The following is a 7,488-nucleotide window of genomic DNA, read 5'->3' as shown; positions in this document are numbered from 1 at the left end:
GTGAGCACAAGATTCAATCCTGTCCCCTGCAGTGCAGCCATGGGTGGGGAGAGGAAACACAGCATCTCCCTCTTCCTCCTCCCGTCTCCTGACTGCATGCTTAGTTAAATCCTAATTTAGCATTAGGATCAGACCCCAAATCTATTCAAGGCCCTGGTGCAAGTCAGGTCGGTCTCAGATTGGCCTGGGTTGGGGTTGATCCAAAGTGCAGGATCATGCCCTGGATCACATCAGGTGTGTGTATACCGAGCATGCAGAGTGCTAATGTATAAGGTAAAGGACCCCTGGACGGTTATGTCCAGTCAAAGGTGACTATGGGGTTGCGGCGTTCATCTCGCTTTCAGGCCGAGGGAGCTGGCGTTTGTCCACAGACAGCTTTCTGGGTCATGTGGCCAGCAGGACTAAACCACTTCTGGCGCAATGGAACGCGGTGACGGAAACCAGAGCACACAGAAATGCCGTTTACCTTCCCACCGCAGTGGTACCTATTTATCTGCTTGCACTGGCATGCTTTTGAACTGCTAGGTTGGCAGGAGCTGAGACAGAGCAATGGGAGCTCGCCCCTTTGCGGGGATTTGAACCTCCGACCTTCTGATCAGCAAGCCCAAGAGGCTCAGTGGTTTAGACCACAGCACCACCCGTGTCCCACTAATGTATAAACAACAACAACAATCAAGAGTCTAGTGCAGGCCCTTTGTACTTTTCCATCTGGCCCTTGTGACCCCTCCCCAGGCCACACAAACAGCAGCCCTACTTCATGTCCTTGTGTGTTTCCCCCAGTTATGCATTATGCACATTAGGGCTGGCAGTTATGTTTTGTCTGCCTGACACATGCAAAAGATAGGAGTGCTCTTCTGGACAGATTATGAGCTGGCTTAAAGAGTTTTAAGCTTCCATTGCTCTGTGGTTTGTTGTCAAGTGCTCGTTGAACACTGGAGGTCTGCTCTTAACCTGAAACTGTTCTTAACCTGAAGCACCACTTTAGCTAATGGGGCCTCCAGCTGCTGCCGTGTCACCGCTGTGCAATTTCTTTTCTCATCCTGAAGCAAAGTTCTTAACCCAAGGTAATATTTCTGGGTTAGCGGAGTCTGTAACCTGAAGCGTCTGTAACCTGAAGCGTCTGTAACCATTCCATTTCCCCTTCGCAGGGCAAGTAAATGCCCCATGTAATGATAGCACATCTTCCAGGCTATATAACCAAACAGGGAGCGATAGCCAGGATTGCTCCATTCAAGTTTGCAATTGCCACGTGAATCCTAAGTCTCATTTCACCTTCATCTTCGCACTGTGATGCCGAGCATCAAAGTTTTTGCCTAACTAAGAGCACATCGTTGCTCTTCGCCAAACTATCTCTTGTAGCTCCCTCACTCATTCGTCAAGCCACTGAGCATTCAAACAGGTTAATTTCTTTTCAGTTGGATTCCTTTTTTAATCCACCGTCAGTGGATTTTGGGGCAGGGGCTTAAATACATCCTGCTAGAGAGGTTAATTTACAAAATTCTCTTTGGGGTTGCAAAACCCCCTGACCTGCCACCTCCTCATACACAAAAATCTCTTAGCAACCCATCTCTTAGCAACAAGGAGTACCTTTAGTTAAAAAAAACAGACAGGAAAAGATGCTACAAAAAGAGTGATCACCAGGAAATCTTTTCTGATCTTTAGAAAGACCACACACATCATTTAACTATTGCAGCTGACTTCCAGAGCAGAACCTAGAAAACGGAAGTGAGAAAACAAGCAGGTAACTTTATTAAACTTTTCTATTTTAACATGTGTTATAGTGGGATGAAAAACTAAGATGAAAAAGTATTGGAGTTTTGATTGTGGGTTATTTATTGAGTTGCTTTCATCTCAATGTATCCTGGGGGTGGGGGTGGGATTTTTAGGGGATACCTTCCCCCCCCCCCCCCGCCTGAACAACTGTAGTTATTGTAACTCAGTGAAGATCAGAATTTTCCTCCAAACTTGCTTTGGGCTTAAATCTTCTTGAGCTGAGAGAAGCAGCAAAAGAAGGCTATTTCTGTAACTTTTAATGGTGTGGCATGCTAGAGCAACAGGGTGACTACTTCCCAAGGCAAACTTGCTTCTCTACTTCATTGCTTTTTCCATTATTTCCATCACCCAAAAGGAAGAAGCTTTTCTTTGTTGATCGTGTTGAAATTTGGGTTGGTTTTTGTTACTCCAAATTAGACAGGGGGGTGAGGAGTTCAGCTTCTGCAAGGTGAACTCAATTGAAGAAACTGATAAATTTAAAAGACCTTCATGCAAAAGAAATACCTGTAGCTGAACTGGAGGAATGAATGATCTGGTGACTCTCCACTGATGACATTGGCAAGACCTACAAGCCTATTTTTAATCTGATATTCTTTTTGAACACTTTGAGTCAGCTTACTGGAAAAGAGAAATTCCCCAGTCAGCCTCCTAAATTAAATTTGCTCTTCTCTTTCCATTGTTTTTAAAAGAAGTTTGTTTTGTTGTTCTGAAATGTATGTTCTCTCTCCTTGTTTTCATATGTTTCCATGGGTTTCACACCCTAGATATTCATTTAAATACCAAGGGTTGCACCCAAAGGATATTCTTTTAAAAGAAATAATTCTGTCAAGGGCTACAATGCCTAATAGCTCCCTAGAATGTTGCAAAAAAAATAATTGCATTCAATCCCTGAGTTGCTTTGCATTCTGTTGATACTGTTCTATGTTTATTTGGGGAAGGAAGGAGAGGTGGTGATGATCATTTGTTTTGAACAAAGAAAAAGAAGTTTTCGGATATAGTAACAGAACCCAGATTCAGATGGGATAGAGAGAGAGAAAGAGAGAGAGCACTTTGTGGATTATTAAATGCCTTGGCAATATTTTTTGCTGTTTGGAAAACCAGCCATGTACATGAGATATAAACTCTGTCGTATTGTTAATGTGTTCTTCTCCACTTCTCCTACCAGCGATATAGTCTAGAGAGGTAGCACTTCCCAGGGTTTCTTCTAAGGTGGACTTAAGGTAGCTCTGCAATCTGTGAGTTTTATTTACAAGGATAAAAGTGATCCTAAGTGGAGGGAGACACTTCCTAAGAAGCAGCAAATCAACAGACCCACAATAACTCCCTAGAGGGCAGGTAGGGATGGGGGGCGAAATCAATTCAGATGGCATTTAACAACAAACCTACTATACATCATTCACATTTTCGAAAACAATACACAAATCGAAATGCAGCCACTCTTCAGAAGTCACACTTCTCTGAATTTTGCAATGCAGTTCTCCAGCCAAGGAATGCATACAAGAATGTGTATACTGGGGGCTGTGTGCACAAAAATGCATATATTTGTGAAAATAACATTTAAAAATGCATTTTATTAGGAAATCTTGGTTTGCCAAAAGAAGAAGGAAAGCTTAATTTTTTGTTGTTGCCCCTGAACTATCCAAAGTTGCCCCATTTCCCCCTTCCACCCAAATTCCTTCCCTCCTTATTTTTCCTGGCTTTCAGAAGTGTTTATCTTCTTATGTACTTTCAAAGAGTAATTTATTTCATAAACATAATTTAAACAAAAGCTTCTTTTCTGGTTGCATGGCTTGGGGAACAGACTGCTCAGCTGCATGAGGACAAACTGGTAGGCTTCTATACCAAGTGTGTCTGTATAGCACACGAAAGTCAGAAAGGAATTACTTTCCCTCAGTTTCCAGGATAGCATGGGTCTGCTGTAGTTGTTTTTATAAAAAAAAAGTCCATTGAATTTTTATTTTGAGATGAATCCCAGCAATCCCACTGAGGCTCATTTCTGCATAGGATTTTGAATTCTAATTTCAGATAGTCACAGAGATCAGGGACTAGCGGGTGGCCATTGTAACAGACTGGTTCATTCAGGACACTGTTGTTTCTGCCCATCATTAGCTCATGACCTGGACACCAGCACCATGCAGCCCTCAACAGGTAAGCTCTGAAGGTTGCCCACCCCAGAGAGAGAGAGAGAGAGAGAGAGAGATTTACATATACAGTGATGGGGGAAAGTATTTGATCCTCTGCTAACTTTGCCCATTTGCCCTCTGGTGAAGAAATGACCAGTCCATAATTTTAATGGTAGGTTTATTGTAGCTGTGAGAGACAGAATAACAACAGGAAAAACCCCAGAAACCCGGAAGACAAAAGTCAGAGATTGATGTGCATTATAATGAGCGAAAGAAGTATTAGATCTTAATCCCATCAAAAATCTGTGGGACCTCACTTTCTCCATATGGCTCTCATATTCCATCAACCATCACGTGCCACAAAACCATTCTGCGGCAATGATTTCCCATAATGAGACACTGCCTAGCCATTAATGGTTTCTTTATTACCCTTTCCAACTCTGTATTTTTATGATTCCATGTAGATTTCCTCCATGCACCAAAGGTTAGGCTAGAAGACCTCTGAAGTTCCTCCCGGCTCTCTGATTCCGTGATTAACCAATCATTTGGGACAGTGAGATAGAACATATTTGGGAGGGTGACTAAGAGTAGAGAAAGCAGAGAGTTAGTCAGCCTTTTTCTCCACACAGCATTCCAACACAGGAAAGGATCATTCAATTCTATGGAAATTGTAGCTTGAGCCTCAGCGAAATTTAATAGAATATTTCATTCTCTCCCCCACCCCACCCCCACCAAGCACCTTTGAAAACTTAAGTGTCTTTTTATTTAGCTTTTCTAACTTTTGAGGCAGCCCTTGGAAGCAACAGAAGTGAATGGGATTTTGCAAAAATAATGATACAGTGTTCAAAGGGAGGGTCACACAGGACAGATTTTCTCGCTCTCCAAAAAACCCACAATAAACAGAGATGTAGGGTACCAATTGCTCCTTTTGATGGCTATTTTGAGCTGATGTCCCCACTGTTCTCCTTGAAAAAGCTTTTGAATGGAGGGCGAAAGGTGCAATGTGAAATTACCATCTATTCTGGAAGCTACTTTTGATGATTGCTGTTTTTGGTCTTCTTTTTCTGAAAAGTAACAAAGCTGGCATTGTAGAATGTGCTTTGGAGAGGAGAGAGAGAAATACATCACAGTGGAATTAACAACTCAAGACAGAACATCCTGCAAATCCTCATTTTGTCCCATTCTCCTTTAAAGGGGAAGCAATTACCCCTATATTATCCTAGGTATCTGAGTGGCATGTTGTGTCCCTCACTTAACAGCTCTGTGTCCTGTAAATAATAGCCACTTAAGCTATCGTGATTGTTAGGTGCTACTTGGAAATTTATACTCCACCCCCTTTCCCTTCCTGTCTGTAGCCCAGCTACATGTCCTTAGGATGCAGTCCTATTATTTTAATTTTAAAATGTTTCTCAACTAGACCTTAAACAAAAGATTCCAGGCCAATATACAGAAGTATGAATGAAGACTGCCTTAGTAGATATGTTGTTGTTGTTGTTGTTTAGTTGTTTAGTCGTGTCCGACTCTTCGTGACCCCATGAACCAGAGCACGCCAGGAATTCCTGTCTTCCACTGCCTCCCACAGTATGGTCAAACTCATGCTGGTAGCTTCGAGAACACTGTCCAACCATCTCGTCCTCTGTCACCCCCTTCTCCTTGTGCCCTCCATCTTTCCCAACATCAGGGTCTTTTCCAGGGAGTCTTCTCTTCTTATGAGGTGGCCAAAGTATTGGAGCCTCAGCTTCAGGATCTGTCCTTCCAGTGAGCACTCAGGGCTGATTTCCTTCAGAATGGATGCGTTTGATCTTCTTGCAGTCCATGGGACTCTCAAGAGTCTCCTCCAGCACCATAATTCAAAAGCATCAATTCTTCGGCGATCAGCCTTCTTTATGGTCCAGCTCTCACTTCCATACATCACCACTGGGAAAACCATAGATTTTACTATATGGACCTTTGCTGGCAAGGTGATTGGCAGAACTGGCACTGCTACAAGTACCACAGAAATACCTGTTTCAAATTTGTAATAACTTGATCGTTTTGTGTGGCAGCATCTTTGGAACTCCCTGCCTATTGATATCACTGTTTTAATCTGTTTTTAGAGTAATGTTAGGATAGCTCAGCTGGTTAGAGCATGGTGCTGATAATGCCAAGGCTGCAGGTTCGATTCCCATTTGGGGCAGCTGCATATATTCCTTCATTGCAGGGGGCTAGATGATCTTCAGGGTCCCTTCACAGTTCTATGATTCCATTTCAAAAGTCTTACATTGTTGTTCCTAATTTTTCTTTTTGATAATTTTGTTGCCTTCTCTCTTTCTTTTTTGGAAACCGTTTCGAGGGTTTCCAGCCCCCGCCCCCTTTTTTCTTTTTACAATCAAGCAGGGTATAAATTGTATGGAATAAATAAATAATAAATAAAAGTTTGGAAACCGTAGCAGCCAGAGCAGTGGGGGCTAGAGAAAGGGGAGAAGTTTGATTCAGCGGACTTAGACCCACTTTTTTCCCTTCCTCTTTTCCCTCTCTGTCAAACTTTCCCTTTTGTTTTTTGGCCGCTCCTTGGGTTAGCTAGATTAGGTTCGGTCTGAACTATTTTAACTCCCATTCAAATGGGACGGGGGTGTGTGTGTGGAGCATCACTCTTGTGACTTCAGGTTATTGCAAATAACCTCAAAAATATCAGCAGGGGAAAATTATTCCCCATGGGGACACACGACAGCTCTGCCCAAGGTACAGCTAGACTTGTTGATTGAACTTTGCTGAGAGTGTTTTGAAAGGAAATATAGTAAAAAGCCACACTTTTTTTTTTACTCTAATTGAATGTATGACTCAGTCCAATATTTTGTCCAGTGTGCTGAATGAAATAGGAGCAGGAGTAGAATGGTTCCTAAGAGAGTGACAGGGACTCCACTCATGACCTTAATCTCAGGGTTGTTGCTGTTGTTTGTTGCTGCAACATGATCATTCCGTAAGACTGTGTCTGCAAACAGCACCTTCTGACTCCTCTGCTGAGGCAGTAAGGAAAAGAAAATAAGTCAAAGAGAAAGATCGGAAGGGAGGAATGAGGGGAGGAATAATAATAATAATAATAATAATAATAATAATAATAATAATTTATTATTTATACTCCACCCATCTGGCTGGGTTTCCCCAGCCACTCTGGACAATTCCCAACAGAATATTAAAACCACATTAAAACATCAAACATTTAAAACTTCCCTAAACAGGGCTGCTTTCAGATGTCTTCCAGAAGTCAGGTAGTTGTTTATTTCCTTGACATCTGAAGGGAGGGCGTTCCAGAGGGCGGGCGCCACCACCGAGAAGGCCCTCTGCCTGGTTCCCTGTAACTTCACGTCTCACAGCGAGGGAACCGCCAGAAGGCCCTCGGAGCTGGACCTCAGATGGTGTGAACGATGGGGGTGGAGACGCCCCTTCAGGTATACTGGACCGAGGCTGTTTAGGGGTGGCACTGTGGTGTAAACCACTCAGCCTTGAGCTTGCCAATTGTAAGGTCAGCGGTTCGAATCCCCATGACGGGGTGAGCTCCCGTTGTTTGGTCCCTGCTCCTGCCAACCTAGCAGTTTGAAAGCACGTCAAAGTG

At 43.0% G+C, this 7,488-nt stretch overlaps 1 protein-coding gene across 1 annotated transcript in view; it reads left to right on the top strand.

Annotated features, from left to right (window-relative positions):
- The first annotated feature begins 1,375 nt into the window (after window positions 1–1,375).
- CYP19A1 (cytochrome P450 family 19 subfamily A member 1) overlaps window positions 1,376–7,488 on the top strand; it is a 40,448-nt gene continuing 34,335 nt past the window's right edge. The window contains exon 1 of the mRNA XM_083412132.1: window positions 1,376–1,741. The gene's annotated coding sequence lies outside the window, so the exon portion shown is untranslated. The remainder of the gene's footprint in view (window positions 1,742–7,488) is intronic.

The sequence above is a fragment of the Podarcis tiliguerta genome (genome assembly GCF_965153285.1).
Source record: "Podarcis tiliguerta genome assembly, chromosome: 14".
Lineage (NCBI taxonomy): Eukaryota > Metazoa > Chordata > Lepidosauria > Squamata > Lacertidae > Podarcis > Podarcis tiliguerta.
Note: the sequence above shows the minus strand (reverse complement) of the source record. Positions and strands in the feature narration are given on the sequence as shown.